Source organism: Equus caballus, chromosome 1 (assembly GCF_041296265.1).
Source record: "Equus caballus isolate H_3958 breed thoroughbred chromosome 1, TB-T2T, whole genome shotgun sequence".
Classification (NCBI taxonomy): domain Eukaryota; kingdom Metazoa; phylum Chordata; class Mammalia; order Perissodactyla; family Equidae; genus Equus; species Equus caballus.
In genome coordinates this window covers 45,712,095-45,739,115 of record NC_091684.1, presented here as the reverse complement: position 1 = coordinate 45,739,115, position 27,021 = coordinate 45,712,095, and the positions used below count along the sequence as shown (strand labels likewise).

The 27,021-nt window shown below is 35.6% G+C and overlaps 1 protein-coding gene across 3 annotated transcripts in view; it reads left to right on the top strand.

Moving 5' to 3' along the window:
* Positions 1-27,021, top strand: part of PCDH15 (protocadherin related 15) — a 952,630-nt gene that overhangs the window by 265,747 nt on the left and 659,862 nt on the right. The window lies entirely within an intron of this gene.

The window sequence follows — 27,021 nt, the reverse complement described above, 5'->3', positions numbered from 1 at the left end:
TTAGATTTAAATTGGGTTCTGATGAGACTGGCTTGTGTTGAGCGTAGTTAGGACTGACTGAGACATAGTGATATCATTTTTTATAAGGATATAATGACAAGTTTTCAGGTGAAAGATGATTAGGCAAGCTATATATTTCTTCATATTTTTGAGAGCATATTATAAACCTTCACAGATTTATTTTTTATTTATTTTTTAAGATTGGCACCTGAGCTAACATCTGTTGCCAATCTTCTTTGTTTTTCTTCTTCTTCTCCCCAAAGCCCCCTGATACATAGTTGTATATTCTAGTTGTAGGTCCTTCTGCTGTACTACGTTGGAGACTGCCTCAGTGTGGCCTGATGAGCGTGTCGTGTCTGCACCCAGGATCCGAACCAGAGAAACCCTGGGCCACCAAAGCTGAGCATGTGAACTTAACTACTCAGTCATGGTGCCGGACCCCACAGACTTTTTAAATAATTCAAATTTCTCAAATACATAATATAGAAATACTCTAGGTTACATTTTATTTTTTCATCGTATTTTCATTTTTGTACATCAGATTTTGGCATGCTGTGTGTTTTTTAAAATTTATTTTAAAAATAGTCCCTAGTTGGGGTTAGCCTGGTGGTGTAGTAGTTAAGTTTGCTTGCTCTGCATCAGTGGCCCAGAGTTCACCAGTTCAGATCGTGAGCACAGACTTACATACTGCTCATCAAGCCATGCTGTGGCAGCACCCCACATAGAAGAAGTAAAAGGACTTACAACTAAGATATACAACTATTTACTTGGGCTTTGGGGAGAAAAATAAAAATAAAAAGAGGTATATTGTTAATAAATGTTAGCTCAGGGCTAATCTTCCTCACCAAAAAGCATACCTAAAAAGAAAATTAAAAAAAAATAGTCCCTAACTATAATAGTTATCTATTGCTGCTGTTGTAAATTACCACAAATTTAGTGGCTTAAAACAACATAAATGTGTTATCTTACAGTTCCATCAGTCACATGTTTGACACGGGTATGAAGGGGCTAAAGTCAAGATGTTGGCAGGGCCGTGTGCCTTTCTTGAGGCTCTAGGGGAGAATCTATTTTCTTGGCTGCTCCAGCATTTAGAGGCTGCCCACATTCCTTGGCTCCAGGCTCCCTTCCTCCATTTTTATATCCAGCAATGTTAGATTGTCCTGACTATTCTTTCGCAGTCTCATCTCCCTCTCTGACCATAGCCAGGAAAGACTTCTTACTTTTAAAGACTCATGTGCTTAGGGCCAACCCAAATAATCCAGAAAGATCTCCGCATCTCAAGGTTCTTTTAACCTTAATCATACCTGCAAAGTCCTTCTTGCCATGTAAGGTAACATATTCACAGGATCCAGGGCTTATGGCATGGACATTGGGAGAACGTTATTCTTCCTACCACACAAGGCATCTGGGTTCTAGGGGGTTGAGGTATCTGCCTAGTGGCTGTGTCCTAGGGCTGAAATAGAGAAGAATCAAGATGTATGTATATATATACATATATATATATACACACACACACTTTCCCCTTTATCAGTGAGATTAAAAATTATCTACTGGTTATGCCATTGAATATTTACCAACTATGTATATCTATAAATACTATTCCCTTTGCGTTTTTAGCTATTTTTCCAAATGTAGTAAAAGAAAGATATTTTGTGTTTGTTTTTGCTTTTAGTTTTATTTTTGTTTTTGTGTTTTAGTACAGGGTAGTCACATCGAATGTATGGCTATACAAGGTGCAAAGCACTTTTGTGCAAATTAACTCATCAGATTCTTACAACAATTCCTTGAGGAAGGCAAAGCAAGTTTTATGGTGCTTTCCTCTCTGCCTTTAACAGAGCAGAGTCTTTAACAGATCTTTAACAGATCAGGAAATATGACTTAGAGTCACAAAGCATCTAATGTTGTGGGACTTTTCAGTGCTATCATCAGAGCGTATCTAATTAACTTTCCTGGGAGAGACAACTTTCCAAAGATGAAATTTGGCTGCCAGAAATATTTAAGCCATTTTCATAATGTTGGCCCTGAATATTTGTAAATCTCTATACTCTAAATAATCTTTTGCTTATCAGAGTTAATAAATGATGGAACCCATAAAATTATCAAAGTCATCCAAAACACCTAATTTAAGCAGGAAATAATTTTTGGACCAATATAGCAGATCTAACAGACTTTGAGACATAATGGAATCAGCCCAAGTTTTGGTGTCAGGTAAATACGTTTCAACTTACTGTTCAATCAATTTTTATTTATATGACTTTGGGCAATTCAGTTACGTTCTTTCAGCCTGAATTTTTCTATTAATAAGATGGGTATGATAATACTTGGTTGTTGTGTGCATGCAGAATAACATAAGCAGAGGCATTTGATTAAAAAAAAATATGTGCCCTAAATGGCAAAAATTATTAAAATAATGTTTAATAACACTTAATAACATTTTTATTAGGAAATAAATAATAACCAAACCAAATTGGAAAAGTGAATAGCAGCCTTTGTCGTTTTAAGACTCTTCTCGTGGTCTAGGAGTAAACAGTTAATGGCAACTGAGATAATAACAATGCCCATTGCCATGGTGTATAGATTAATCTAATACCCAGAATTTCCCTTCAAAGGGATGCTTCTTTGTTCCTTCATTCACACTTATTGAATGTTTGCTATAGGCTGGACACTTTTCTGTAATCTTGAATTATCAGTGAATAACACAGAAAAAACTGTCTGCCCTCTTACAGTCTACATTCTATTGAGAGACATAGATAACAGAGACAAAAATTAGATAATAAAGAGTTTATTAATATGCCAACCAGTGCTAGGTGCTATGGATAAAACAAAAAAGAATGGCCATGGGGGGTTGGGAGAGGGGGTTAGGACAAATTGGACAGCTGGGCCTCACTGAGAATGAGATGTTGAAGTACCGGCTTGAAGGAGGTAAACAAATTACCAAATTTGATTTCTTGGAGAAGGGAGTTCCAGGGAGAGGGAACAGCAATGTAAAGTTCTTAAAATGTTAGATATGTTTGATGAAGAAATAAGCATGACTAGAGTAGAGTGAGTGAAAGGTAGACTGCTAGGAGATGTGATCAGAGAGAAAGAGGAGGTAGAATCTTTTGGGATATTGGGGGAGCATCATATCTCAGTTTCCTTCAAACTATCCATTCAAAAACATATGTATTGGGGCTGGCAAGTGGCATAGTGGTTAAGTTTGCACACTTTAATGTGAAGAAAACCACATTAAAGCAGGTAAGAGAGGCTGGGACACAATTTTGCCATAAACCCCACTCCTGGAATGGCAAACCACAACCAGGAAGGAACTCAAACCTGGAGCTTATCCCTGAGGAGTGAAGGATTCAAAACCCACATCAGGCACCCCAACTTTTAAGGCATGCTCTTGAGAGATGAGACCTCAAAGCATCTAACTTTTAAAACCGATAGGGTTCACATTCTGTGATCCCACAAGACTATAATGATCTGAGAGGTGCCTCTTAAAGGGCTAATGTGTTCAGACTCACCCACCCCAGGGCCCAGCTCAGAGGCAGCTGATTTCGCTTAAAGTGACTTAAGGTGAAGGGGGCTCACCTGCTTATATTAAAGTGTTAGCCTAAAGGACAGGCATATAATTGAACACACACATCCAGAAGCCTGCTGGAACTCTCTCTGGGGACAGAGACTGGTGGGCACCATCTTCACAGTGTCCCCTTGCTGAGCTCCAGAGCACCAATATCTCCCTTAAAGGAGGCTTTACATGCATCTGGTGTCCCAATTTTTGCAGCTGTCACCCAGGGGGGACCTCTTGATCACCTGGCTCTGAAAGCCAGGGGAGCTAGCATTTCTGGTCCCATGGGACTGTAACAATTGATGTCGTTCAAAAAGTAGCTCATAATCCTATCTGGCATCCTAACTTTTGTGACAGCTGCCAGGGGACACCTCTACATCACCAGGCTCTAGTGGCCAGTGGGGCTTATACTCATGGATCCCACAGGACTATAACCAACAGAGAAAGGTTCTTAAACAGCTACCATCCCCAGGGCACAGCAAGATGCAACAGACCCAGGAGATTGGTCTTTCTGTGAAGGAGGCCTATGAGCTAATCATCATGACTGTGGCCTGAAGGGCAGGCTACTAATTAAACATACCTTTAGGGGCTGACTCTACTCCTTTCCAGAGACCTTGGAGGGCAGGTGCTATCTTTGTGCTTACCCTCTGCCACACTCCAAAGTGCCAGTCTCTCCTGGAGGGGAGCTTTATATGTGTCTGATGCCCTGGTTTTTATGTTTTGTGCCCTAGTTGTTGCAGTTGCTACCCAGTGGATGCCCCTTGATCACCTGGCTCTTGTGGCTGGGGGGGAGGGGGGCACTTGCATTCCTGAGTCCCACAGGATTGTGCTAATTGGAGAGGTGGTTCCTGGCAGGACAGCACTCTCAGGGCACTGCACAGACAGTGGACTGAGACACACTTCCACCCTTTCTGTGAAGGAGGTCTTTTTACTTGTCCTGGAGCTTTGGCCTGAGAGGTCGGCTTCAGGTTTGGTACACATCTAGTGGTCTACAGAAATATTCTCAAGGAACGTAAGTTCTGGATGCCATCTTGACACTCTCCTTCTGCTTTGCTCCAGCTTGCCAGCGTCTCCCAGGAAAGAGCTAAATACTCATCTGGAACCCCAATTTTTGTGACTGCCACCCAGGGGACACCTCCAGATTGCCTGGCTCTGGTGGCCATCAGGGCTTATGTTTGTGGTTCCACAAGACTATATATATATTTACATAATTTTAAAAGCAGCTGCCTGGGGCTCTGGCTTCCAGTCAGCCTGAATCTAGGTGCTAAGATATTCCTTTTTGGGACATTGACAGGTCTTGGTATATCCTTAACTATGGGGAGATTAAAAATATAATAAATAGGCTGCTAGGACAAGCACAAAGTTTTGAGAGACGACCAAGACCTGAGGCAGGGTTGAATAATAAGTTTCTTCTCCTATGTGAGGCCAATCTTTCAAGACTGGGAGAGGTGGTTGTCTCACTTTCTGTATAGAAATCAACACTGAAAGTCAAGCAAAATGAAGAAATGGAGGAATATGTTCCAAATTAAAGAATAAGATAAAATCTCAGTTAAAACCATAATGACGTGGAGAGAAGTAATTTACCTGATAAAGAGGTCAAAGTAATAGTCATAAACATGCTTGCTAAACTTGGGAGAAGAATGGATGAACACAGTGAGAACTTCAGCAAAGGGTTGGAAAATATAAGAAAGTACCAAATAGAAGCCACACAGCTGAAGAAAACAATAACTTAACGAAAAAATACACTAGAGTGTTTCAATAACAGATTAGATGAAGCAGAAGAAAGCAGTCAACTTGAAGACAAGGCAGTGGAACTCACCCAATCAGAGCAGCAATAAAATGCAAGAATGAAAAAAAGTGAAGATAATGTAAGGGACTTGTGAGAAAATATCAAATGGACTAACATTCACATTAAGGGCTCCCAGAAAGAGAAGAGAGAGAGAAAGGTGCAGAAATCTTATTTGAAGAAGTAATGGCTGAAGATTTCCCTGACCTGGGGAAGGAAACACATCCAGATCCAGGAATCCCAAGGAGTTCCAAACAATAAGAAGAACCCAAAGAGACCCACACCAACACACATTAGAATTAAAATGTCAAAAGTTAAAGACAAATAGATAATATGGCAAGAGAAAAACAATGTTATGTATGAGGGAACCCCCACAAAACTATCAGCAGGTTTTTCAGCAGACACTTTGTAGGCAAGAAGGCAGTGGTATAATATGTTTAAAGTGCTGAAAGAAAAAACTTCCAACCAAGAATACTCTACCTGGCAAAGTTATCATTTCGAATTGAAGAGAGATAAAAATCATTCCAGACAAGCAAAAACTAGAGGAGTTTATCATCAGTAAACCAATCTTACAAGAAATGATAAGGGGACTCCTTTAAGCTGAAAAGAAAACGGGCTAATTAGTAACAAGAACACATGTGAAAGAATAAATCTCACTGGAAAGATAAATATGTAATAAAGATAGTGGATTAATCACATATAAAGCTATGGAAGTTGGGGCTGGCCCAGGGGCATGGTGGTTAATTTCACATGTTCTGCCTCTGCAGCCTGGTTCAGACCTCAGATGTCGACCTAATGCACTGCTCATCAAGCGATGCTGTGGCAGCATACCACATACAAAAGAGAGGAAGATTGGCACATATGTTAGCTCACGGAAATCTTCCTCACCAAAAAAAAAAAAAAAAAAACTATGATGGTTAAAAGACAAAAGCAATAAAAAGAACTATGATTACAATAATTATTTAAGGGATACACAAGATAAAAAGTTGTAAAATATGATATCAAAGACATAAAACGTGGGGAGAGGGAGAGTAAAAATTTTGAGGTTTAGAATGGGGCCAAACTTAGGTTGCTATCAACTTAAAATAGACTATTATAGACATAAGTTGTTATATGTAAGCCTGAAATGGTAACCACAAATGAAAAACCTACAGTAAATACACAAAAGATAAAGAGGAAATAATATAAGCATAGACTAAAGAAAGTCATCAAATCACAAACAAAGAGAGCAAGAGACGAATAAAGGAATAGAGAAGAACTACAAGAACGTCCAGAAAACAATAAACAAAATAACAATAAGTACATACCTATGCATAAATTAGTTTAAGTGTAAATGGACTAACCAAAACACATAGAGTGGCTGAATAGATTTTAAAAAAAACAAAATCCATCTATACACTATCTACAAGAGACTCAGTTTAGATGTAAGGACATAGACTGAAAGTGAAGGGTTGGAAAAAGATATTCCATGCAAATGGAAACCAGAAGAAAGCTGGACTAGCTATATATGTCAGACAAAACAAACTTTAAAACAAAGACTGTATTAAGAGACAAAGAAGGGCTTTATATAATGATATAAAGCTCAATCCAATAATAGGATATGACACTTGTAAATATTTATGCACTCAGCACCCAAATATAAAAAGCAATTATTAACAGACCTAAAGGGAGAAGTGGACATCAATACAATAATAGTAGGGGACTTTAATACCCCAGTTACATCAATGGATAGATCATCCAGACAGAAAATCAATAAGGTAACATTGGCCGTAAATGACATGTTAGGCCAGATGGTCTTAACCAGTATTTACAGAACATTCCACCCAAAAGGAACAGAATACATATTCTTCTCAAGTGCACATGGAACATTTTCCAAGATAGATCATATGTTAGGTCACAAAACAAGTCGTTAATTTAAGAGGACTGAAATCATATCAAGCATCTTTTCTGACCACAATGATATGAAATGAGAAATTAATTACACAAAGAAAACTTTAAAATTCACACATATGTGGAGGTTAAATAACATGCTACTGAACAACCAAAGGGTCAAAGAAAAAATCAAAATAGAAATAAAAAAGTACAGGCATACCTTGTTTTATTACGTTTTGCTTTCTTGAGCTTCGCATATATTGTGTTTCTTACAAGACCCTCCACCAGCAAAAAGATTATGACTCCCTGAAGGCTTAGATGATGGTTAACATTTTTTAGAAATAAACTATTTTATTAAGGTATGTGCATTGTTTTTTTGGGCATAATGCTATTGCACAGTTAATAGACTTCAGTAGAGTGTAAACACAATTATATGCACTGGGAAACCAAAAAATTATTGAGATTCACTTTGTTGAAATATTTTCTTTGTTCTGGTGGTCTGAAACTGAGCCCACAATATCTTCAAGGTATACGTATACCTTGAGGCAAACAAAAGTGGAAATATAACATACCAAAATTTATGAAAGGCAGCAAAAGTGGTTCTAAGATGGAAGTTCATAGTGACAAATAAGTATTTCAAGGAACAAGAAAAATCTCAAACATCCTAACTTTACACTTCAAGGAACTAAAAATGAACAAATGAAACTCAAAGTTAGTAGAAGGAAAGAAAGAACAAAAACTGGAGCAGAAAGAAATGAATAGGGACTAAAAAGACAATAGAAAATATTAATGAAACTAAGAGCGGATTCTTTGAAAAGACAAACAAAATTGACAAACCTTTAGCTAGACTCACTAAGAAAAAAAGAGAGAGGGCTCAAATAAAATCAGAAATGAAAGAGGGGATGTTACAACTGATACCACAGAAATACAAAAGATCATAAGAGACTACTATGAACAATTATACACCAATAAATTGGACAACCTAGAAGAAAGGGATAAATTCCTAGAAACATGCAACCTACTAAGATTGAATCATGATGAAATAGATCAGAACAGACTGATTATGAATAAGGAGATTGAATCAGTTATCAAAAACTTTCCGACAAACACAAATGCATGAAGAGATGGCTTCACTGGCAAATTCTTCCAAACATTCAAAGAAGAATTAATACGTATCCTTCTTAAACTCTTCCAAAGAATAAGAGAGGAGGGAATTCTTTCAAACTCTTATGAAGCCAACGTTACCTTGATACCAAGAAGACAAGGATGCCACAAGAAAACAAAATTACAGGCCAAGATCCCTGATAAACATAGATGCAAAAATCGTCAACAAAATATTGGCAAACCAAATTCAACATACATTAAAAGGATTATACACCATGATCAAGTGGGATTTATTCTAGGGATACAAGGATGGTTCAACATCCACAAATCAGTCAACGTGATACATCACATTATCATAATGAAGAATATCATTCAACAAAACAGACAAAGATTCTATTACTTTCTTGAACTCTGGAAAAGCTTATGAAAATAGTCCCAGCTTTATAATATCAACATTTTCTTCCACTAGCAAGCAAACATTCTCAGTCTTTTTCCAAAGTATGGCACACTGCTTTAAGAGGAAAAGTTTTTTAAAAATTAAAGATATAAAAATTTTTTTAAAGTAGTAAAATTAATATTTTTGGCACACTGTAATTTACATTGAGAATTAAAGAATCAAAGTCAGCTACTTTTTCTATAACTCTTTGCATTCAACTCAAAATTTACTTCCAGCATTATTATTAGCATTATTATTTATGTCTCTCTGCTGCATTTTCATGTTTGCTGGCCAATTCTCTCTTTTGATTGCATTGAAATTAAAGAATTAAAGTTTTTTTGTAAAAACCACATTAAAAGCAGTTTGGATAGTGCTTGCTCTCTTCTCATCTTATAGTTTGTTGTATGGAGCGAGCACCTTCTCTGTGCCTTGACAAATTTGCATCATCTTCCTTATCTTTTGTCCTTTCAAGTTCAGTGTTATGAAGTATCTCTGTGAATAACTTTAATGTAAAGTGTTTGTTTTTTGCTTTTTGGAGGTCTTTGCTGGCATCACTTTATCTGGAGCATCTTCATCATTTTCATCACAACCACTTTCTTCACTTATGCTGTTTGATAAGTTCATCTTCGCTAAGTTGCTCTGGCTGCAAATCCAGGGTCTCTAGAATGACAGCAGTGTCAACATTCCTACAGTCAGCTATTTCTCCTATAATTCTATTTGCCTTCAATTCAAATTTTTACTTCCTCATTTTCCATCGTTTTTGTCTTTACTGTACTTTCCTCTTCTCTCTGATTCTCTTGATTATTCATTTTTGAACAATGTCACTTGGCTTTGTCACTGGAAGACAAGGAGACAGCATCACTGCACACTCCTCTGCCTGTGCATGAAGTGAGTAATAGACGTGCAATGATCAATCATAGGCTGACTTTGAAAGGAATGACATGAGTGGTCATTGATCATGAGGCACATCTCGTTTACATGGTGATTTTTGGCTAAAGGGCAAGGAGTAAAGATGGTACTTTATGTAATTACTCACAGTTAGCATTCTGTGGTAACTGAAATCTGAACTTTGTTCTTGGGAACTAGTGTAATCAAACTAGACCATGGTGTATTAGTCAGCTCAGGCTGCCATAACAAAATATCATAAACTAGGTGGTTTAAACAACCGAATTTACTTTTAGGATGTCCAAGATCAAGGCGCCAGGAGGGTCAGTGTCTGATGAGGGCTCTCTTCTTGGGTTGCAGATGGCCACTTTCTTGCTGCATCCTCACGTGGCCTTTCCTCTGTGCTCTCATGGAGAGAGAGAGGGAGAGAAAGGAAGCAAGCTTTTCAGCGTTTCTTATAAAGATACCATCACATTGAGAATTACAGTTTCAACACAAGAATGTTGAGAAGACATAATTCAATCCATAGCTCCTGATAACTGAAATTTGTGCTTATGGGAACCGTGCAAATTAACAACTACCCATAATTAGGAGCTCATACTATAGAGTCAGATCCTGCTCAAATCTAAAATTTAGAATTTACTAGTTATGTGACATCAGGAAGAAACTTTACCTTTCCAAGCCTTAGTTTCCACACCTGTAACATGGGATAAAATGTGGTTTATATTACAAGATAGTTAAAAAGATTAAGTCCAATGATGCATGTAGAGCAAGCACTTGATGGACACCGAATAAATATCCAATGTGTATTAGTTATCTGGATTATTATTTCCACTTTACCAGACTGTAAGCCCCTTGAGGTCAGGGACTATGTTATCTTTATTACCTAGCACAAGACCTAGAACAGGTAGGCACTCAATCAAGCTATTTTAAATGAATGAATCTTAGTTTCTCCAGTCTTAGAACAGCACTATCAATAAACAGAATTATGTGACACATTTTTTTTTCTTATCATGTCAAAATTTATTTTCAGGAAAATTTCAGGATTTATCTTATGTCCTCCTCTCCTGCACATCCAGTATCTAATGGAATAGCGATAACTTCTCTTTTTTAAATGAAAATTATATGACTTGTGTGAGCATAATAAATACTACAAAACTAGGTCTAATTTTCCTGAAAACTAGCCGTAGAGGAAAAACTGGGAGTAATTTTGTTTCTAACTTGATTTAACAGTTAGTTTTATTAATCTTATTCTCTCTTCTTGAGACAGTACTGTCTTTGCACAAATCTACTGGGCTTTTCCAGATACCATCAGATTAACTCACTCGTGCCTTTGAGGCAGAGATGAAGTGGCTATTTTTCAAATCTCAAGTGGTCTACCCACTGGAAAGCAATACTATTTTTTGTTTAATGAGCTTTAGCACATGAACAATTAAGATATAATTGAATGAAGCTAATCAGCAAAAAGCAAGAGCTTGCCTCTGGGAACCCGCTGGAGTTGGTTGAAGCTCTTATCTGTGGGTCATCTGTTAAGTTGATAGTTCTAATGGGTGGAAGAACACCAACTAGTAATTGTACAGCTTTGGTACCCCGTGTTTTAAAATGGCTTTTTAAAAATGTATAATACTAGGAGGACTGATGATGCTGATAGTAAGAGAATGAAGCTATCGGTTGACCTACAACTGTCAGATTACTATTAAAGAAGGCAAGTAGATTTTTAAAAAAATTCTTTTCGTTAGCTAGTGCTCTGAGGGTCAGCTTTATTTACTGTGAGGGAACTTTCCTTATTTTAAGGTAAGTGGTAAGCCATTTAATGAAGTACAGATTGATGAGTACTTTTGTTCAAAACTTAATAAAGGCTGAGTTTTGAAATATTCAGCTCCCTAAAACAACTGGGAATTTCTGTCTCTCTTGGTTGGGAAATGGTAATTCTTAGGAAATTGCTATATTGGGAGTACCAAAATCAAGAACTGGAAAACCTCGCAGGATTGATGTCCCAATTAAAGTAGTTTAGCTCTTAGTTGGGGTGTACAGTGGGGGGCTTGTTTAAAGTAAACCTTTAGGGCAGCCAGCTTCTTTGAGTCATAGACAGCTTTAAAGAGACAGAGAACTTGTATATCTAGAGCTCCTGAAAAGTGGCTTTCTTCAATCAGGCCCTAGATTAAAGTACATGTGCATGGAGTTCTTGGGATAGTTTTAGGTTTGCAATTTGGTATATTTTATAAGTGGATGCTATAAAATATATATTTGCTAATTAGATTTTCATATAATGGAAACAAACCTATTTCATCAATACCTTTTTATATTTGTAACTGCTTCCAATGTTTTCCTTTGGTTTGTTTTATTATTTGAAAATAGCCATATTTTTTCTTTATATGACTAGACTATCGTTCCTAACGGGAAATGGCCAAATTCGTTTTATTTATAGCCATAATTTTAATATATATTCACTCACTACTTGATTCCCGCTGTTTCACACAAAGACATCTGCCAGCACAGCTAGCTTTCTCCACAGGCAGGAGATGAAGAAAGAGAGAGGAGAAAGATGAACTGGGGTGAGGAAAACAGAGAAGAAAAATGTAATGAGGGTATGAGTAGAAAAGAGATATGAATTAAGGAAGAATAAAGAGAAAAGATTCAAGTCACTAAAGCAGGAGAAAGAGTTAATTGGTAAAAGAAAAAAAGAAGCAAAAAGACGTTATTGTGGATAATATTTTTCCCATGATGAAAGATTTAGGGGATAATTTTTATCACTATTGTAGAATTTTTAAGATTTGTTTCATTTATCTCAACTTTGAGATAATGCTACTGAGTGTTTGCAAACTTTTGAACAGAAGCAATTCTGTTTCTAAAATCATTTCTTATGCAATAATAATGAAGTGATTGATATATTTTAAAAGAAATTAAAGTAGAAGATAAGTTTTGAAGAAATTAAAAGTAGAAGCCATTTTTCTTATTCTGAAAGTTGTGTACCTTTTTTCTTTTTAAAGATTGTCACCTGAGCTAACAACTTTTGCCAATCTTTTTTATTTTTATTTTCTGCTTTATCTCCCCAAATCCCCCCTGGTACATAGTTGTATATCTTAGTTGCAGGTCCTTCCAGTTGTGGCAAGTTGTGTATCTGTATGGTTATTTGTTTGTTTGTACATCTTCATATCCTAAACAAAGGCACATAAGATATTAATATCTTAAGATCAAATATTTTCCTATTAACCTTTTAGTTTGGTCTTAATTTAAAACAATATAATAGGTACTTACTTTTAGGCAATAGTTCTTGTCTACTGTTTTAACTTCAAGTAAATAGTTATAGCTGAGTAGCTCTATCTCAGAAGGGTTGTTGTGCAGGTGTTGAATCTACTTTAGACAGTGTCTGTTTTCACATGTCTCCATTGTGATAGCAGAAAACAAAATCAATTTATTTCCCTTCCAGACTTGTAAATATGGTTGTTAATGAAAGCAACTGCTGCGGTTGATTAGCATATGGACGTTATATTAGAAGGTGTCTGAGAGCCGATGATCTCACCTACTACATGTTGGAATTTATGTGTGTTTGGATACTATTACACCTACAGTTCTGCGTGTCCCCTTTCCGTCTGTAGGTCAGATGATTAAAGCATTTGCCAGTTGTAATACCTTTATTGACATATACCCCTCCCTATGTTCAATTTAGTATTCTCTTCATGCCCATACCCACACTCTGGCTATGAGTGATCCTTAATTTTGACCTGACTGTGAAAAGGTAACATAAAATAGTATACCAATTAGTAAAGTAAAATGGGGGAAAAGAACAATTATTCAAGTAGAACAGTACAAATAAAAGAAATTCTACAAAACATTTGACTTCTTTAATTGTTAGGTATAGTAATCTATATATTATGCCCACTGGGTCAAATTTGTTAATTGCATGGATCAAATATTCTATATTCAGAGTGTTTGGTCTGTTCGATCTATCAAAAGCATTTCATGTATGTAAAGTTGAAAAAAGTGAAACTAGCCCATAGATTGTTTAGGTATGTATACATTGTAGTGTATCTATCAACTGAAGTAAGTAATAAATAACACAAAATTCAGGATAGTATAGGAAAGGGTATGTAAGAGATTTGGATGGAGGTACTATTTCTTAAGTTGAGTGGCATCATATGTACATTTTTAACTTGACTTTTATTATTTAGTAAATAGAATATGCATACTACTTTGTGTGTGTAAATTTTTTTTCATAAGAAAAAGAATGATTAAAAGAGTGTAATTATGACAAGAATGCAATGTCTTGGTTGTGAGCTAACGACATATAGGTCTCTCACTAGGTTCCACGTTTACTACTTAATCACTTCACATCTGATGTCACTGAGGCTATGTCTTTTACCAATTGCAGATTCAATGAAATAATCAGATGATCAAAGGGAATTTAACAATTTTTATGAAAGCAGACTAGAGTTGTTTTATATAATTGTAAGGATATGCCTATATAGTAATAAGAATTTTCCTTTTCTTTACAAAGGTAGAAAACAGAAATTTTACATCTTTAAAAGAGGACACTAAAAAAAATAACACTAACAAATGAAATAAATAGTGAAATATGTAAGGAAAAATAAAATGATTGGAAAATAGCGTAAGTAATAAGGTTTGTTAATATTATTATGTATTGTATTGGTACATAGTTCATCAAATACTCTGTGTGTGTATGTATTATTAATCTCCAGATCAATACAGTATATCTGGTATTATGTAGGTAAGTCTTTTAATCCCCGTTGCACAGAAGACAAATGGAGGTGAAATGAATACTGTACATTGCATTGCAAGTAAAGGGAATAATTTAAATGTAAACAAGTAAACACAAGTATTTAAAATATGTTACTATTTAGGATACAATGATAAAAATATAATTATTCAGTAATCTTTGAATAACAGAATAAATGTTTACTAAACTCATTTATCTCCTTATATCTAAAGTGAAGAACCTATATTTTAAAAGAATATAGAAATAAAATTTTAAATTGCATAATGTTTCCATCTTCCCAACTAAATCTCATCTATTTAACTCCACCTATCCCAAAACAGGCCCTAGATTTCACAATGCTGTCCTAGAGTCCAATTTTTATAAGGGGATATATTTTTCCTTAAAAACCCCTTGAGACCCTTCATGGGTGTAAATAGACCTTGCTATATCTTTTGGAGAGATTTCTGTTTTAGTTTCAGCTTGGTTGTTTTAATCCGACAACTCTAGACAGAAAGCTTTTTGATATTGAACTATGGGTCTACCTTTTCAAAGATTCTTTTATTCCCCTGTAGGCTGACTTATACGCACAACCTAAGGATACTGTGGTCTCTTGCAGTTTGCTTCAGGTCTTGTTTATTTTAACTCTCACTTTCAAAACAATGGAGAGAATGGGGGAAAAAAATTAAAAGACCAAAATATGGCAGTGGAGTTGAGATACCCAAACTATTTAATTTTCAAGATAAAACAAGAATTAATTCTCCATAACAGCAGGAAATCCTCCTTCACCCCCCCCCCCCCACAGCTTTATCTATGAGAGATAGCCTAGTAGGCACTCAATAAATCTATATTGAGTGAATGAATGAATGTATAAACTAGATTAAATTACTGCTGAAAATGTATTTAACTCTGGGTTTTCAAGGATCCATTAAAGCTTAATGACTTCATAAAGACATTTTATTTAAGAGTCGTTCCCCAGGTGATTTTTTTGTTCTCACTCTCCCGAGTCAGACATCAAAAATTGACTAAAGTTGCACAGAGAGATGAGGCCAGTTGAGAACAAGAACTTGGGAACTGAAAGAGACCAGCACACTTCTCACATTTCACAATGCATCTTCAATGATTAGAACTATTTTGGGGCCTCTGAGGCTCAAACAAAACTGGAAAACATCTACTCAGTATTTTTTAAATAGACGGTTCAAAAACTACCCTTTTAACAACTTTCTTTGTGAAGAGGTGGCAGCTAAAATAAAATAAAATCGTTTTACATCTGTTTTTCAAATATGTTGTTTTCTCTATCGTGATCAATGTTCTATAAATGTCACTTTCCCCTACTCCTTTTTAATTTAGTTCTTCATGATTCACCTAGAGGAAAAAATAGCAGGTTATATCTCTACATCGTGTATTAGTGAGATCTTGAGTGAGGGCACTTTGGTGTTATTAAAAATAAATACGTAAGTAGAGAGCAGCTAACAAAACTATGAGTGCATTTCACTCCATAAATATTGCTTAGTATTTTTATACTACCAAAACAAGTTTGTAGAGAAGTATGACTGTGATACAGGCCAAAGTCCCTGGGCGCCTATGATGGAATGGGTTAGAGTAGGCACTTAGGGACATTTTGTTTCTGCCCTATATTTTTCCAGTAGATCAGCAGTCTTACCGTTATCTTTTTCATGATGATACTATGAAAGCAGTCAACGTCTCTTACAACTGCATAATAGCAGTCAGTCTACTACTCTATTAAATCCAGTGTATCAGCAGCAGGACTACCCTTAGGAATAGGAGAAGGCAATATGATGAGATGTGGAAGGACATGCCCAGCCTCTGAGCTTCTGATAGCTCTCTCCCTGGCATGCTGTCTGTTGCTCACCATTAACATTTAATTTCTTAAGATCTCCTTGATTCCTCAGGGTTATCTGATAAAATGCTAATTTCCCTAAACCTTATAAGGGAATTTTTTGGTTGAGGTTACTTTGTCATCCATCCATTCCTTCCTTCTTTCATTCATCCATTCATATTTGAAAGGTGTTGCTCTGCTGGTGACTGGGGAATTGGATTCATATATCAAGTCTCAGCTGAGTCACATCTGTTTGAAACCTTCACAGCTACCGCTTCCCAATCTCAATCCCCTTGAACAATCAGTCATTCCTTGTACTATTCACAATGAGTTGAGTTTATATTTAAGTTTTTCTATTATTCACACTGTATTAAATTATTTGGTTGCTTATCTTTCTCCTTCAATAGAATTCAAGCTCTTCAAGGACTGTGCTACTGTCCGTCCAGGTCCATCTATTATCCAATCAGTGTAGTGCCTAGCACCTAGTGTTAATTGTTAAATGTTTGTTGATTGACAAAATAAATGTATGAATAATTAATAAAGATAAGTGATAGGGTATCTGCTTAAAGGCACTTCTTTCAGAGACAGATATATGACATAAATAAATATAACTATTATATAGCAGGACATTTGTGCCACAAGGAAGAGGTCAGAGGAAGACATTCTTGACTACTTTCAACCCAAGAAATGGTTCAGAGTCGGGTCTTCTCCAGTTTTATAATCATGATGAGTAGAACTTTCAAAAGAACTACATCAAATGTAAAATGTAGCTTTTTGAGATTAAAAATGCTAGAATTTGATTTTATATAGATTTATTAGCATTGAGTTAGTTGGCTACTTATTTGGAAAGCTTGTACTTACATAGTTCCAAAGCAGAATTAAAAATAGTTAAAATTTGAAATCATTTATAAAGAAGCGTCATTTTTCATTAGCATCTTTGGTCAACAGAAGATGGATCACATTGTTCACCGATATTTTCCAAAATAAGAATGAAATTTACTACACAAGTGGATTTATTGTGGTCATTCAATTTTCGATCCTAATTGAAGTTCTTATTTAAGTATTTCTGAATCATTTATGCCTTTCTAATTTTGTAACAAAGAGGGAAGGATAAATAGGATTTAAAAAATGGTTTAGATTAAGTTCTTATGGAAGAGTTTGACTGCTCCCTGTTCGTCTTCAACAGGTAAAGGAGCTTCACAATCCTATTATACACTTTCATCTTTCTGAACAGGAAACTGACACCGATTGATTGATTTAGAAGAACAAAATAGTTTCTTGATTTGAACAAGCTATGTTTACTATTATTATTTTTAACCACGCTGGTTATTTATTAAACCTCAGGGGAGTATTTATTAAAAAGATCTGTTAAAATCATTCCCTTTAGGATTTCCTATAAGGTTAATAATTCCTTTAATTAAAATACAGAATGTTAAATACAATTTCCCATGTATCAGAATATTATAAAGAGCAGTTTCTTTACAATCAAGGGTGTCATACTCACATTTGTAGAAATGATTGATGACACCACATTAATCAGAGCAAAGGCTGATTTGTATGCCCAAGACCAGCGGCTCTCAATCTTTGGGGAGCATGAAAACTGCCTGTAGAGATTTCTTCAAGAAAGGCATGTCTGAGTTTACTTAAGGGATTCAGAAAGCACTTCAGAAAGTACAAGGAGTATATGAATCAATATTTTTAAAAGGCTCCACAGAGGATTCTAATACGCCCTAAGGTTGCAAACCACTGTGGTCAAGCATAAAATTTTCAAAGTGTCTATAAATCATCCAAGATAATGCATGAATTAATGTTGTACAATTTTAGTTTATACTAATTTAATTTGGCTTATTTAATTTAATTATGACATGCTCTTTGGAAGGATTCATCAGGGCTGTGGGTAAGCTGCTAGCAGACTCTTGGAAGTGGAATTATTCTGGAGGCCGGAAGCCAAAGAATCCTGTCACTGAGTGGAGCTCTTCTGAGTGAGGACCATGTGTAGAGGAGAAGGCCTTATGCAAAGAGTGGATGCATATGGGTTGAGTAATCTAATCTGTTTATTGGTTCCTGTAAGGGCTATAACCAGTAACGTGATTATGATGAGAAACCATCATAGGAATGATCGGCTTTGAACTTCATCTCTACAATTTGAAAGTTCTTAGTTTTCATGAAGTAATGATATGTGATAGATTAATCTTGATATTATTTTCTTTTCTGTATTCTCTCCAACAAAGCATTTTATGATCAGAGAATATCTGAAGGCACTTTTTGAGCCCAGAGTTTCTAACAAGAGAACTGTTGACGTTTCATAGTAACTTGCCTCCACATGAATCTTGAAAGCATTGAAATGCTTAGAAGAGAGTGCACCAAAGAACAAGAGTCAAGAAAATTAAATTTTTTCTTCAGATCTTCCAGGTCTCCTTTCTTTGCCCCCTTTTATCTTGGCTGCATCTCAGTCTCCCAGGTTTTCAGGCATCAATCCAGACATTTTTTCTTTACCTTTGAATCAAATTTTCAGGAGGAAAATATCTTAGCTAATTCCACCAAAGGCAAACTTCTCAAAGGCAGGACTACTAATATAACTTTTGCTAAATGCCTGCCATTGAGCAGATATTCAATAATATTACTTGTGTCGACGAAAATAATCCATAACCAATCTGTAAACGAAAATTTGGGTGAGTTTATTCTGAGCTGAAATCTGAGGACCATGGCCCGGGGCCTTTCTTCCCAAAGGAAGAAAGGGCACTGAAGAAGTGGGGTGCACAGAGTGGTTATATACCCCCAAACAGGGTGTTTCACATATGATTGAAATGTCCCTCCCACAATAGTCACAAGATGGCCCTGTTGGCACAGCACTTGATAGACACAGCAGGTAGTGGGTCTGCTATCTTAGTGGGCATAGCAGGAGGCAAGTCTATTGTCTCGAGCTGGGCGGTCACAGGTGAGCGCAGCAATCAGTTTCTAGCCTAAGGAAAGATGCTTAATCCTTTAAGAGCCGCCAACGTTGGCAGGGTGAGGGAAGTTGCACCTTTATCTCAAGGGCCTTTGTTCTTGCCATAGGGAATCTCTAAAGCAGATATACAATGCATGCTCAACAGCCAAGGTCAGGCCCTTTTGGAAAGACAAGGTCAGGCCGAATTAGGTTTATACCAAATGGCTTCTTCATATTCTCCAATATATCCTATTGCTTGCCATTTTTATTTGTCACTTGAAAGAATGAATGAACTCTTTACACTAAAGTGTAAAATTCTTGATTGTACTAAATATTTTATGTACACACCTTGGGTCAAAGGGATATAAGTCAAGGTTTTGATTTGATGAGATGAAATTAGGAAGGAGAGAAATCTAAGACATGGCAATCACACTGATGGCTAATGGAACTAAAATGTTTATGGAAAACATCCTGATATGTTACCATACTATAATTTTGGAGAGTGATGTTGATCATAATGTGTTCATCAGTTTCTAAAGTTTTCTCAGGATCTGGATGCAACCTCCCAAGACTTGACATCTTTTAAGACTGAGTCTGATTGAATTCTCTGTACTTGAAAAATCATAGGAAAAGCACAATTATAACCTACAAATCACTTTCTAGTTCTCTTTGATAACTTTATGACCTTAGCAGAGAGAATTTCCCCCCCCCCCCCAAAAATGCAAGATAGATTATAGTCCAAGAAAGCCTTACCCTGAAGCATGGCAATGAGTGGCTTTATTTACCTTTTTCGTTTCCAAAAAGTTGTCTTTACATGATCAATTATCATTCTGTAAGACATAGTCTTACTTTTGAAAGAAGATGCCACCAGTCCAGTGTTGTCATCTTAGGTCAATATTTATTTCTTCAAGCTCTGGTGCTAAATCTAACACCTAACCAAAGGAGTAATCTAAATATCCAATGCTGATTTTTATAGGGAGTGGGCCATTTTGTACCCAAGCCATATGTTTTAGTTGTTTTAATTCATGAAGTGAGAGGATAGAAAGGAAGATTTTTCTTTCAAAATATTATTAAGCATCAAAAAACTACTAGCATCCATCCTTTCACTATAATGTACTTATGGTCATGACACCGTTTGTGCAATATTTTAAATCAATAACACATAGAAGAGCTAACAGAACATATTATATTATATGGCAACTTTTACACCTAAAAACTGCTCAAAGGAGATAGTTGTCAAAATGGGAAAGTAATTCTACATAGCAAAACAAGATAAGTAAAGCAAATTATTAAATTTAAGCAACTTACTTTGAGCTTCAGGGCTTGTTTGTTTGTTTTTTAAATTGTGAAGTAAAAGAAAAGACATCAATTCCATAATAGTACAGGATTTCAATACCCAACTTTCAACAATATATAGCTCTGCAAGACAGAAAATTAATATGGAAACATTGGACTTAAACTACGTGTTAGACCAGATGGACCTGACAGACATATATAGAACATTTTATCCAACAGCAGCAGAATACACATTCTTCTCAAGCACACCTGGAATATTTTCAAGGATAGATCATATGTGAGGCCATAAAACAAGTCTTAATAAATTTAAGAAGACTGAAATCATATCAAGCATGTTTTCCAACCACAATGATATGAAACTGCAAATCAATTACAAGAGGAAAACTGGAATTCACAAATATGTGGAGATTCTACAACATGCTCCTGAACAACCAGTGATTCAAAGAAGAAATCAAAAGGGAAATCAAAAAATATTTTGAGGTAAATGAATATGGGAACACAACACATCAAAACTTATGAGTTGGATCAAAAGCATTTCTAAGAGGGAAGTTTATAGTGATAAACACCTACAATAAGAAAAAAGAAAGATCATAAATACACAACCTAACTTTACACCTAAAGGAACCAGAAAAAGAAGAACAAACTAAGCTCACAGTTAGTAGAACAAAGGAAGTACCAAATATCAGAGCAGAAAAAAATGAAATAGAAACTAAAAAGATAAGGGAAAAGATCAATGGAAACAAAAATTTCAAACCATTTTTGGAAAGATAAACAAAATGGACAAACCTTTGACTAGACTAAGAATAACAGAAGGCTCAAATAAACAAAATCAGAAATGAAAGAAGAGACATTACAACTCATAATACAGAAGTACAAAGAATCACAAGAAACTACTATGAGCGACTGTATGACAGCAAATAGATAACTTAGAACTATATAAATTCCTAGAAACATACAACCTAACAAAAATGAAGCATGAAGAAATAGAAAATCTGAACAAACAAGTAAGGAGATTGAATCTGTAATCAAAAACTTCCCAACAAAGAAAATTCCAGGACCAGATGGCTTCACCAATAATTTCTACCAAACATTTAAAGAAGAATTAATACCACTCCTTCTCAAAACTCTTCCAAGAAATAGAATAGGAGGGAACACTGCCAAACTCATTTTAGAAGGCCAATGTTACCATGATACCAAAGTCAGACAGGGACACTACAATAAAAGCAAGTTACAGGCCAATATCCCTGAAGAACATAAATGCAAAAATCCTCAGCAAAATATCAGCAAAGTGAATTCAGTAGTACATTAAAGGATTGTAGGCCATGAGCAAGTGAAGTTTATTCCTGGGATGCAAGAATGGTTCAACATATGCAGACGAAAAAGTGTAATATACAACATTCACAAAATGAAGGATAAAAATAGTATGATCATATATGACAAGCCCACAGCTAACATCTTACTCAGTGGTTAAAAGCTTTTCCTCTAAGATTAGAAATGAGACAAGGATGTCCACTCTCACTACTTTTATTCAACATAGTAATAGAAGTCCTAGCCAGAGCAATTAGGCAAGGAAATGAAACAAAAGGCACCCAAATCAGAAAGGAAGAAGTAAAGTTGTTGTCATTTGCAAATGACATGATATTTTATAGAAAACCATAAATACTTGAAACTAACAAATTCAGTAAAATTTCTGGATACAAAATCAATATACAAAAATCTGTTTCATTTTTATGCACTAACAAAGAGCTATCAGAAAGACGAATTAAGAAAGCAAACCCATTTACAGTAGCATCAAAAGAAGAAACAAGTAAATAGAAGGATAGTTCATCCTCATCAACTGGAAGAATTAATATTGTTAAAACAGCCATGCTAACCAAAGTCATCTACAAATTCAGTGTAATCCCTATCAAAATTTCAATGACATTTTTCACAGACATAGAAAACCAATCCTACACTTCATACGGAAGCCCAAAAGACCTTGAATAGCAGGCAAAACAATTTTGAGAAAGTAGAACAAAGCTGGAGGAATAACACTCCTGATTTCAAACTATATTAGAAATCTATAGCAATCAAAACACTGTGGTACTGGGGTAAACACAGACACACAGATCACTGGACCAAAATAGAGAGCCTAGACATAAACCCAACCATATATGGTCAATTAATTTTGGACAAAGGAGCCAAGAATATACAATGGGGAAAGGACAGTCTCTTCAATAAATGGTGCTGTGAAAACTGGATATCCACATGCAAAAGAAGAAACTTATACCACAAGTATCTTATACCACACACAAAACTCAGCTCAAAACACATTAGAGAATTGATGGTGAGGCTCAAAACTGCAAAATTCCTAGAAGAAAAACATGAGGGTAAGCTCTTTGTCATTGGTCTTGTCAATGATTTTTTGTATTTGTTACCGAAAGCAAAGGCAACAAAAGCAAAAATAAACAAGCGGGACTACATCAAACTCAAAAGCTTTTTCACAGCAAAGGAAACCATCCAGAAAATGAAAGGCAACCTATGAAGTGGGATAAAATATTTGCAAACCGCATATCCAATAAGGGGTTAATATCCAAAATATACAAGGAATGTGTACAAGTTAATAGCAAAAAACCCAAATAGCCCATTAAAAAATGGGCAAAGGACCTGGATAGACATCTTTCCAAAGAAGACACACAAATGGTGAACAGATATGTGAAACAGTGTTCAACATCACTAATCATCAGGGAAATGCAATTTAAAACCACAGTAAGATATCACCACAAATCTGTTAGAACGGCTGTAATCAAAAAGAAAAGAGAGAAATGCTGGTGAGGATGTGGAGAAGGGAGCCCTTGTAACACTGTTGGTGGTAATGTAAACTGGTACAGCCCCTGTAGAAAACAGTATATGGACTCTCCAAGAAATTAGAAATAGAACTGCCATATGATCTAGCAATCCCACTTCCAGGTATATACCCAAAAGAAAAAAAAATTACTGTCTTGGAGAGGTCTGTACTCCCATGTTCATTGCAGCATTATTCACAATAGCCAAGGCATGGAAACAACCAAAGTGTCCATCAATGAAGAAATGGATCAGGAAAATAAGGGATATATATACACACACAGATATATACACACATACAAACAAATATAATGGAATATTATTCAGCCTTAAAAAAGAAGGAAATCGTGTCATTTGTAACAGCATGGATGAGACTGGAGAGCATTATGCTAAGTGAAATAAGCCAGATAAAGACAAATACTTCATGGTATCACTTATATGTGGAATCTTAAAAAAAGAAAAAGTCAAACTCATAAAAACAGAGACACAGAGAATAGAATGGTGGTTACGAAGGACTGGGAGGTGGGGGAAATGGGGAGAGGTTAATAAAAGCATAAAAACTTACATTTATATCTGAATAAGGTCTATGTAAACATGTAAAATATGTAAAACATGATGAGTAGAGCTGATAATACTGTATTATATACTGGAAATTTGGTAAGAAAGTAGAACTTAAGTGTTCTCAACAAAAAAATTTTAAAAGGTAAATATGTGAGGTGATTGATGTGTTAACTAACTCAGCGATGGCAGTCCTTTCACAATATATACCTCTCTCAAATCATCACCTTGTACACTTTAAACATATTATAATCTTCTCACTCAAGTATACCTCAATAAAGCTGAAAAAAGAAGAAAATAGTGAGGTAAAAGATGTTTATATAACTTCAAAATTGGCCATTGGCCAGGACAATGAATTAACTCTCTTGCTCGGGCAGAAATGCTGTTGTGACTCTAATGACCATGGGCAAAACTGTGTAGTTACTCACTAGCAAGTCTCATTAAAATCAGTGTTGTATAGAATTAAATGTGGTACAAAAACGTGGGTCATTACTCCAGGGCCAGCCTTCTGTTAAAATTAGCAAGTCTCACGTGAAAGTGTCTGAGAACTACTTTAGAATTCTCGTGAGCAAGCAGCTCACTTGTTTCTTACAACATAAATGGTCTTTTGTTCAGTTTTTCACTTCTTTCAGTTTTTTTATATTCTGCTTAGGAATTATCAATTTACCTAAATACTCTTTGAGAGTAAGTACAATACAGCAAGGTGTTTAAGGTGAAACTTTAAAAGACTAGGGAAAATAAAAGCATGTAGATATCGATCAGATATAGATGGAAAAGCTTTCTCTGTCCAAGATATATTGCTAAGTCTTGTTATTACAGCATAAATACAGTACAATTTCTTCATATCTAGTATTTTAAATATTATGCCCAAATATTGAAGCCAAATGTTTTGGCTATAATATTTCTTTGCAATAAAATAACTTAGTTAATATTTAGGAATTAGCTATAATAAGATTTGGTTTAGGATATTATATCAGACAAAGATTTGAAAAGAAAGAGATGAAATTATAAAACAGGGCTAATTAGGATTATTTATTAGCTAATTAGAGCTAATAAAGGGATTATTTACCTATTTTTATAAGTAAGGATTTATTTCTAGGTAAGGGTAGAGTTCAGGGACCACTACAAAGGATGATGCCATCAGTACCTGAGGCTACTGTTAGCAGGACGCTGTTTCCATCTTTGAATCCGGGCCTGTAATCCAGAGAGGGAAGGATAAGGTGCAGTTACCAGGATCTGAAGTCAGAGAAAGCTATAAAGAGAACGCCACCTAATAGGTGCTGTGGCCTAGATATTGACTTATACATTAATGAAGTCTGTGTAACTGTTTATAGTGTTTTTACATGCCTTTTAAATTTAGAGAAGTTCACTGTAATGCAGAGAGTTAGAAACTATTTTTGAGCAAATGGCTCAAAAATCAGCATTTACCCTCAGGCTAATAAGCCAAGGGAAATTGTCCAAATTATGTGCTTTATTAGACACAGAAAACATTAATACTAAATACTGAATCTTTATGAGCACCAAATTAGTGTTACCTAACCTTATCTTTTTCCTTCTAAGTGTGTGTGTTTGATGGTAGAGAGAAAAGAAAAACAGCTTGCTGTAAACTCAGCCTCAGCATTCACATTAAACGTTTTTCATGAAAAATCATGAAAAATCAAGAAAAATAAAAGAGAGACAGAGTATATTCTGTTTTACTAAACAAAGGCTACAGTTTCTCAGATTTGGAGTATGTGGGGTAGTACTTCTTTTAGGAAGAGACTTGATAAGAACATGGGTCAGGGTCCTCATTTATCCGCTCTTCCTGAAATTGGGGGAAATTTATGTATACAAAATTATACACATGCACACACAAGTATGTATACATATATATATAAAATTTTCCAGCAGGTGCAAGCCATGGTATAATTTGAACAAAACATGAAGAAATAAAACATTGATGTATAATATAGCCAAGTAGAACATCAGGTTGTGATTATAATCTTTGATTTGCAGATGAAGAATTGAAAAGGTATGTGATTTCCTCAAGGATACAAAATTAGCACCAGGGTAGAACTTTGGATTACCTCTTCTAGTTTTGCTGAGTCTGATCCATGTACAGGAAATGCAGAAATTACAATAGAGAAATGAATACTTTTTCTCTCTTACTTCTGTACTTATCTGCTTGAATTTAGCCTATCTTCATAATGAATTTTCAGAATGTCTCCCACAGGCCGGTATTAGAACTCATTAATTTATTAAGTACTAAGGGAACTAGAACTCATTGTAATTATACTTGAATCAGCAGCATAATGGGTTCCATTTGGAAGTGTCTGCCATGATCATTGTCACTGTCATCAAACACAATAATATGTTTCCACAAGCAGAGTGCTTGACCTCAAGAGGTCTGTCTCTACTCATATTTGGAGAGAACTCGACAAGATTAAGTATTTGCACAGGGAATGACCTCCCTTTTAGATTCTCTTTTTGCCTCCCTTTCAAATTGTCATTTTGTTTGGAAATTTCTAAATGTAGGAAATTGAGTTCTTTCTTCTATTCCATAGAGATTAGGATTAATGCTGCTCTTCTGTTTCTAGAAGATGGGCTATGAGATGGAGCCAATTTTCTGTGATTCTCCTAGTCTTTGATGTTATAAGCAGTATTAGTAATTATAGCTGACACCTGCTAGAATGTAAGCACCAAAAAGAGCAAGAGTTTTGGCTTGATTTTCTAACTGCTTTATCCTAACACATAAGAGGTACTCAATAAGTAATTGTTAATAAATGAATAAATTTATTACACATTCCTATATGATAGACATGGTATTTTTTCATTTAATTCTTATAATAAACCTGAGTGCCATTACTATGACACGGTTATTGGTGAACAAGCAGAGGTTTTAGGAGCAGAAGTAACTTGTCCAAATTCCCCAAATAATAAGTTTCAGAAACTATTTGAGACCAGGTGTGTATTATTCCAAAGCCTTTGTCCTTAACCGCTGTTCTTCACCTCACACTCTGTTTTCCTATCTGCTGAGAAGTCCTGTCATCATTCACTCTGGAAATTTTCAGACTTTTGATTCTTGAAGTTGGTACATAAATCCAGAGCCTAAGCATTTCTGTCTGATTTAAAACAATAACGCCTTTTGAGGCCAGACCTAATAAAATGTGAAAAAGGTGAAGCATGTACGTAGTAAAACTGTAACTTCTCATTTGGTACAAAGCTTGCACCCATCTCTTTGCACCTGGCTGT